This window comes from Athene noctua, chromosome 3 (assembly GCF_965140245.1).
Source record: "Athene noctua chromosome 3, bAthNoc1.hap1.1, whole genome shotgun sequence".
In the NCBI taxonomy this organism is placed as follows: Eukaryota; Metazoa; Chordata; class Aves; order Strigiformes; family Strigidae; genus Athene; species Athene noctua.
The window spans coordinates 58,340,622-58,349,772 of record NC_134039.1 but is presented as its reverse complement, the minus strand read 5'-3'; the positions used below and the strand labels follow the sequence as shown (position 1 = coordinate 58,349,772).

The window sequence follows — 9,151 nt, the reverse complement described above, 5'->3', positions numbered from 1 at the left end:
CTGCTGTCTCTGCCACTCCTTCCTCCTCAGAAGGACTCCTCACACTCTTTGCCTGCTCCAGTACAGGGTCCCTCCCACAGGAGACAGTCCTCCATGAACTTTCTTTGACATGACTCCTTTCCACGGGCTGCAGCTCTTCCCAAACTGCTCCAGCGTGGGTCCCTCTTGTGTGTTGCAGTCCTCCCAGTGAAGAACAGTTCCAGCACAGGCTGCCCTCCAAGTCCCAGCCTCCTTCAGGTGCATCCACCTGCTCTGACATGGGGTCCTCCACAGACTGCAGGTCAGCATCTGCTCCACTGGTGACCTCCATGGGTTACAGGGGCACGGCCTGCCCTCTCACCACAGGCTGCAGGGGAGTCTCTGCTCCAGCACACCTTCCCGCCTCCTCCTTTCTTCCACTGACCTCAATATTTGCATAGGTGTCTCCATCACAACTGCTGCTCCTCTCAAGTTCTCCTTAAGTACATTATCACAGAGGCACAGCTACCCTCACTAATTATCTCAGCCTTGGCCAGAGGCCGGTCTGACTTGGAGCTGGGGGAGCTTTGAGAATCATCTCACAAGATTCACTGCTCTAGCCCACTCCCCCACTAGCAAACCCCACCATACACAAACTCAACACACAAATTCTGTAATGACTTTCCCTAGCTAAGAATATGCATACATAAATATCTCCTGGACAACAGAAGAATGAGCAGCAGTCTTCAAAGGACTTTTAAATTCCAGTAACATTAGAGCTTTGCAGATACACTTAAAGTATCAGAAAGTGTTGTTTAAAATTAGCAAGAGAAAGCCCTTTAAGAAAGAGAAATGTGTATGGAGCTGCAATGCCAGGAAGGCAAATGGATCGAAATCTTGAGATTTGCTGCGAACATCTGCAAACCCTAGTAAGGAAAAAGACCTTCCTTATTCTTGTCCATGATAAATATATCAGGATAGTAGGTGCCAAGTGTGGAATAGAGGATTTAGGAATAAGAATGGACAAAGGCTACATGAGTCGCTCTCTTTAAATGTAGAAGGGAATTCTGAGCCAAAGAAGAAATGAGACAGTTCCCCACAAACTCTTGTGAGGGAGTCTTAACCTGAGGTTTCAAAAGTATCCTTGTAGTAGCCAAAGAGGACAGTTCATGTATCTGTTAATACTGGGGAAATAAAGGCAAAATTAATGAAGTTTTGCAAATAATTCAGGTCCTAAATGCTCTCAACCTCTGTATGACAAGAGTTTCGTTGGGTTTATTGCAGCCATTTTTTTATTTGTGTTGCCATTTTACACACCAAGATTTCACAAAAAAATACAAATGGTTAATCACAGAACTGGCTACCACTTCTGTTTCCTTATTCAATTTAAAAACAATGATCTTCAAGAATATTTAAGTAAGGTATTGACAATAGCAGAAAGAAAAATAAGGGGCAAGAAAAGTAATTTTTCAGTGCATTCTATTATCTTCATTAACAGTGATTTCTCCCCTTCAGCTGGTTCACTTAACTTTCTGTTTTAATCACTCATTTTAACAAATTTAATTTATCTAGACATAATCATGTAAATTATAAGCAGTAAATAAGGTAACGAGTAATAAAGACAGATAATACGTTCACTTTATTTTCTTTTCCATGCAATACAATGATACGGCTTTATCAGGGAAGGAAAAGAGAAACATTACCTGATTTGTCAGTGGTCTGTTTATATATGCAACAAACTGGAGACTGGGTTTTGGGTCATAAATTTGTTTGTTCCTATAGAGACCAACAGTGTCTGGAAGAATTGACCTCAGAATCTTGAGACTGGAAACAAAAATTAGCACTGATCAAAATCTGTACACAAGAACCAGGGCCTATTTGGTTACCTGAAAGTCATTTGTTCTAGGAAGCTGCAATAACTGCACCTCTGAATTCCTTTGCTCTAGACTTTGCCCAGCCCACAGCTGTGTACCTGAAAAAGCCATAAGAATGAGAGTAGGACTGCACTTCTGTGTGCATGGGTACACATGTACATAATCAGAACAAAGTCAAGAAAAAGGTCTGTGAGTGTTAAGATGCTACGTTAACTTGGTGACTTCGTTAAAAAAATTTTTTGTTGGTCAAGTACCTAAAGGAATTTCATCCAGCTGTTACAACAGTGCCAGTGATTGGATTTAATAACTCATCCTGAGCACCCTGTTCTCCCGCTGTCTTGACAAGCTTATTCTATAAATATGTACCTCTCCACTTGTGAATACTCAGGCATGTGATGTACCAATTCTGGACTGTTCCACGCACAGAAATTTGAGTACTTGAAAGTCTATTGAAAACAAATACAAAAGGAAGACTCGCAGACCCAAGGCAAATGTTTCTTTTAAGATCCAAGACACAACTGTGTAGCCCATACTTTTTAAAAATGTGCAGAATTTGCACACCTGTAATACCTATATTTTGTACTGAACATCAGAATTGTTCAGGATGATCAATTCATACCTGTCTTCCTCTCTTTTCCAACCACATGATGACATAAAATAGTTGCACAAGGCATAAAAAATGTCACTTCTGAATAAATGTTTTTAGAAAACAAACAGTGAAAAATAGGCAAAGAAAATTATTGTGACAATGTATAATAAAACCCGTAGCAGCATCTAGAAAACAGTTGATAATTATCTACTTTAAGAGAACATTACATTTAACTGAAGTAGCAGTCGCTTAGTCTCATCATTATATTCAGTTCCCATACACACAATACATAGAAATATATGTTTGAAGAATGAAAAAGGCCAGCTACAAGTTTTCAGAACAAAATCTTCAGTTTTCTTCACAGAAGATGGTCAAGTATATTTGAACTTTTTCAGTATAACTGTTCACCAAATTTTATTTTTAAAAAATTCAGCTATGACTAATTTCCTGCTTTGTTCAGTGAATTAACTTTTTTTTTTTTTAATACACAGACCTTTGCAATCTAAAATTTACTTTGGTATTTAGAATGGCAGCCAAGAAAGAGTAAAATAATTTTAAATGTCTAGAAACAAGTACAAGTTTATAAAGAGTCACTTTTCATTCTTCTACCTCTATCAGATATTACATTTTGCTCTTCACTTCCCTAGCATAGTCCCCTATATAAAGCACATTTTTCTACACGTGAATTTTCATTTCAATCCTGCTAGTTGCAGGAATGTCCACATAAAGCCCCCAAATACTGGCTTGAGAACATTTTGCCAAAATAGGCTGAAACATTTCTCTACCTTGAAACCCCTGACACACCCTAATAACCACAAGAAAATCAATTTGCTGATGATATTCCAGGAGACTTCACTGCACACCACAGAGAGATGTTTAATGCCTTTTAGGGCTGTCAGAAATATTCAACAGAGCATATTTCAGCCCAGTTCTTAAAATTACTTCATGTCTGTCTGTGGTTCTGAGACTCATTTGCTAGGAAAAATCTGTAGCTTCTTTGATAAAGCTTTAGTCACGTCACTCTTCTGATGATAAAATAGTGGAACAGGATTCCTGGGACTAAGAGTCTTTTTCTGCAGTTTCTTCCATGAAAAATAGATCTGAATTTCAGTGTCTGCTTCAGCAAGTCCCTACACAGTCCTCAGAAGATACAACTTCTGCTCCTACCATCTGTTACTATCTCGGGTGTCCAAACAGCAACGAAATTGTGAACATGTTTTCTTCCGGTCACTTCGTTAAAGACATTTTAATTAATCCATCTTGTGCTAAGATGTGTTATGTTCTTCATAAATAATTTCCAATAGTCCCCCTTCTGATATGGTCCTTTTCATCTCTTATTCAGGACCATAAACAGAGAACCATCCTTAGATCTTTCTTTGGTTCCAAGGCTACATCTAAATAATTCTTTCTACATAAAAACATTCAATACAGGTCTCATCCAACCACCTAATTGAAAGTCTTGCCCAAACCCTCATCATTCCATATTTCTGTTAATGGAGTCTGTTTCTTTGGTTCTTTCTGTTGTCTGCTTCTGTGGTCTCGATGAATGCAGTTTTTTGCTGCTCATGTCCATTAAGATCAGCACTGCAAAAACCAAATTTCAACCTAACTCTTCCACCCTTTCACCCCTCTCTCCACTAGCATGTTCTTCTCTTCAGACTCAAACACACTTTAGTCATCTCCATTTTCAAATTCATTCTCCACCTCACTTTCTTGACACTATCAAAATGCATTTGCTGGTTTACTATGACGTGAACTACTAGGCACGCAGTCACAACTGCCTCTTAACTTTTACACCAAGGGTCTTCCTTCCTTATTGCTCTTTATGCTTGAGAAGACCTTCCAATAACTGTATCCAAATCTACTTAATTGTTGTCCTTCAAACTCCCACTTAAATCCTTCCATTCTCTCATATTTAGAAACACCCGACATGACTTAGGTCTGTTTAACACATTCAGTAACTGCTGTCTAAACATTTCCTTGTGTTACTCTTTCGTCTGTATCATATGTTGTCATTTGTTTTAACTTCAGATTACAATTACTCTAGGACAGACATATTTTTGCTTTGTGCCTTCCCACCTCTTCAGACATTACCATTCTATCCATGACTATGAGCTAAAGTAATAGAAGTAAAAATTGCTAATATTGAAGTGGGACAGTTGCTGCATAAAACACATATTAAATCTGAAACTTATAACAGAAATCTTTATTTTCATATTCCTTTTTCATGCCTCACCATTCTCTAATTTCTCCTCATAGATTTTCTTTTTCACATTTTTGTCTGCTTTCATTTAGGAAGTTCTCTTCTTCTGTCTCTTCCACCATTATTGCCTTGTGCTTGTTTCTTCATCTGCCTCAATCCAGTCTTAATTTATGTCTCTGTTACATATACATACCTTCTTCGTGCTCTCTCTGCTATGCCTCTCTTTCCCTTCCTCTCCCTCTTATCTTCTTTTTCTAATTCTTTTGGAAGATTGAACAGCTACATCTGCATAAATGGAAATAAATTGAAGTTATTCTTGACCTTAATGAAAACATGGACATTCAGAAATAAGTAAGCTATTTTTTCTTTGCCCTTTTCACTAAGTGGTCTGTGGTATATGTACTGGAATCCAGTTTCTGCACCAGTCTTACCTTATCAAAATGCAGACTGTCTCATCTTCCAGTTTTGGTCTCCAAAGAGTCAAGTCTGGAAAATCAGATACAATTGCATGCTGGTAAGTGTGCTATAAAATAAAATTCTGAGAAGGAGGACAAATTGCTTCAAATCTATTTCCTTTTGCATATCTGAAGTGAGTTACCACAGCATTACATAAGGTGCACCACTACATTTTTCCGAGAGTTAGATGGGTGTAGGATACTTCATGAAACCCCATCCTTCCCCATCTATTTTCCTAGTTTTGTTTCAGCCTAAATTTATTTATTTCAATAGAGGGAAACTGGGTAGAGACAGTTTGAAACACCTTTTTCCCTCTGGAAAAAAATGCAATTTTTTCTGTCTAAGACTAAAAGCAATATTTTTTTTTTTTCTACAGTATTTTTAGCAACACACTAGAAGCCTCTGCTGTTTGCCAATGTAGACTTTATGATCATAGGATGCTTCCTTTCTCCAAATTGCTCAGAACTCAATAGCTAGCTCACACTTTTAACTTCATTTAGTTAAAAACACCATTCTTATTGAAAAAGTCCCTTCAAAAGATTTTTTTAAATCTAATAATGATATCAAGCTACCAGACCAGATGAAGAATCAGGCTGTACAATGTTTTCCTGCTGATGGATTTTTTCTCAGTTTTTACCTGAAAGAGTTTGCAATCACAGTTATAATATCTGATCAGAAGGACCACTGTGGGGGGATACTGAGGGCTGAGAGACAAGCATTGCAGCAGGTGAAGTAGCTAAGAAAGTGCTAGTGGAGGAATGTTTATTGGAAATAGCACAATAAATCTTTAGAAAATCAGGGGGTTTTAATGCAGCTTCCCACAGAAGAGCTTTTTCCTTCTGTAGTACAATGTATTGTGGTCTGCAGGGGGCTTGATCTCTAGCGGGTGACTGCTGGTAACTCACTGTGGTGGTTCAAAACATTACCAACCTCAGATGTTTGTTTCCTTGTCTCTGTTGAAGGCCACCACTCATGAAGCAAAGGCATTAAAAAGCAGCCTGTTCCCACATCAGCCACTCCAATGCACAGGGCTTCTAGCAGCCTAAACTACCTCTGAAGGGATGCTGAAACACTGGTTTGCAAACTGCACCAGCTAAGGTAAGTTGGCTGCTTCCTGGCAGCCAGCACAACTGCTGTGACAACCTCCAGCAGAAGGTTTTTCTACTCCACCGGACCACCGTATCCTCAATCACTACAACTCCCTGCTCAGTGAACATGATTCAGAGCCTGTAGACCACATCCACCCCAACAGAAATTACCTTGTGGTCAAGGTGTTTGTTATACTGGCTGCTGTATATTTTGTCACAGAATACTTGTATATAAAACAGTACAAAATAAGAAAAAGAAAATTACACAAAAATGCACTGGACAGGCTTCACAGTGTGTGCTGTGTAAATCAGTACTGTGATTACAAAGTGTTATGAGAACATAAAACCAGTGCAGGGTCACCATAATAATGATACTACTTGTTCTTTAATTGCTCTGTTTTACATTGATTCAGAAAGTGGTTGAATTGGACCCTCATGCTGCATTGTGAACATCTGCAAAGCCATTTCACTTGTCTTACATCAATTGACATAGCTGAAACACTCTCTCTGCAGAGAGTCACAGCGTGCCCAAGAGCCTTCAGTGCCACCTATGGCCTCTGGAGAATATTTGTGCTTGCTTTGGCCCATGTGGTGCCATCTCTCAATGCTGTCTCCATGGGTCCCTCCCCTCCTTTCTGGCTACAGGGGAGGACGTGCAGGGGAGCTGGGCACTTGCTAGGATGTTCCAGGGTCCTGTTTTGTAGATTTGCCATACTCCTGAGTAAGCCATGCTGTGTCATTATGCATCTAGCCTTAGAAACACCTGTCTCCAAGCAGGTTAGGGCAATTGCAACACGACATAATTTCCAAGGCAAATCACCTGAATAAAGGAAAAAACATCTACTGCATTATTTGATCTGAATAGCACAAACGTAAAAGCTCTGGAATGCTAAAAAGGCTTTCACAACATTTTAAGGGATTGCTGATCTGAAAAGCAAGTTTGGAAAACTTTTTCTTGCAAAATAAAGGCTCTCCATTGCCAGCATGCTGACAGTTTAAGTGAGCTTCTTCCTATGGCAGTTTATTGCTAGTGGCACTAATGGTTGCTGATCCACCCGTCAATATGCACAACACGTTTCTCTCCTGAAGTCGCAGCCACATAAAAATTTGGCTCATGTATGAATTTTTACAGTAAACAGAAAAAAAAAATCCCAAACTACTCTATATCCATCTTATACCTCACTTCAGAAAAGCCAATATACCAAAAAACTCTAAGCATTATCCAGTACTGGATATTAATTAATAACCAGAATTAATTTAAAGAGAGTTATTTTCTTCCATATTATTTTAAATGAAATTACTATGAAGAAAATAGCTTACTGCTCAAATAACACTTTGTCACCCAGAGGAGAAATAAAAATTGTCTTAATCTCTATTCCATCTATTGAAAACTTGAAAATATTTGTCCTTAATTCTCTAGATATTTTTGCAGCCCAGCAATGAATATCTTCATCACAACATACCTAGATTTTCACGCTTTTTCTCAAGCCATGACAGGTCCTTCCTTTAGCTCCAGAAGTCCTCTGCCCTCTGAGTCCAAGACTACAGTACTCCTGCACTGCTGACACTGTGGTAAGGTTGCAACTACAGATGTCCATCATTTCTACCATGGTCTGAGAGTGAAAATGGCAGCCCAACTTGACACTGCCAAACTCAGACCAAAATAATTTTCTGGTTGGTAGCAAACACGCAACACCAGCAAGCAAGAGTAAGGGGAACTAGAGCCATTACTTTTTATGCTCATCTTTTTCTTCTTTGATCATTAGAATAAGCAATATTTTAATATGGGTTATACTGTCTTGCACCACAGGACATTAAATCATGCCTATGATTAGCTGATAAAGAAATTATGTATTTAAACAAAATTATATTAAATAAATTATGTATTTAAACAAAAATAAATAACAAAATATGTATTTAAAGAACAGAACCCACTTTTCCTAACTGGAAATCTGCATCACATGTTTCAGTGATGGAAAACGTGTCACACTATCCCTGCTTTCAGTTACTGTGGCAAAACCCAGATACTTTGAAGATAATCTACCACCCATTAAGGAGAAAAAAAAAAAAAAATCACTCACCCCAGATGACTAGGGGAGTTGAATTTTATAAAGATGACTTTAATCTTGAGTCACTCACTTTTCCCTTTTTGACTACTCTATGCTGTCCTAATTTATGTGGCCTCAGGCCTCTAGTCCATCTGGCCTACAGGTGAAACTATCGCTGCCATCTGTCACCTGTGACAATTTTTTAAAAGTTTTGGTATATAAAGAAAGAGAGAGAAAAACAGACAGAAGCAAATTCTGGTTGATCTTTCCTTACTGGAGAATCAAAAATAACTTCATTAGTGACTCTTCCTGCTTTCTATAAAGAATAAAGAGAAACAAATTAGAAACATTCATTGCTTGTTCTGCGAAGACACATTCCTGAGCATAGTAAATTCATTGTTAAAGCTTGGAATGGGAAACAAAAATGGCACTTGCAATATTTAATTAATTATTTATTGAATTGACCTTGTCACCACCAGGAAGTCGTTTGCTGCATTCCACAATTTTACTTTTTCTCTTGTGTATTTTTCTGCTAGGAGTCTCTCCCAGACATCAATGAGGAGTGACTTAAAATGCATAAATCTAAAATAAAAAAGAAGAAAAGCTGCCACTTCAGTCCCCAGACTCCTCACTTGATATTCTCTAGCCCCCTCTAAGCTGGCCATCAATGCCACTAGCAGTGAAAGTGAGAAGCACAATGTTGCTGATGCTAGCACCTCTGTGTCAATTGTTGTAATATCCAGTGCCCTTGGGATGAGAAAATTTCTCCAAGCTGCAAGCTATTAATGCGAGTGTTAAGTGTCCTCCTCCAAGAGCCATTGACAGAAAAAAGGAAGTGCTCTTCCTATAGACAATAAAAATAAAATACAGCATAGGGGAAATTCAGGTAATTGCAAGAAAACAGAGGCACTTTTTAAATATGATTTAACCCCTTG

The 9,151-nt window shown here is 38.5% G+C and overlaps 1 long non-coding RNA gene across 1 annotated transcript; it reads right to left on the bottom strand.

Annotated features, from left to right (window-relative positions):
* Positions 1 to 4,583: 4,583 nt before the first annotated feature.
* On the bottom strand, positions 4,584 to 7,723 carry LOC141958687 (uncharacterized). Its single transcript, XR_012633307.1, has 3 exons — positions 7,632 to 7,723; positions 5,056 to 5,110; positions 4,584 to 4,909 (listed from the first exon to the last, which is right to left on the bottom strand). It is a non-coding gene; the product is annotated as an uncharacterized LOC141958687 (long non-coding RNA).
* Positions 7,724 to 9,151: the final 1,428 nt, after the last annotated feature.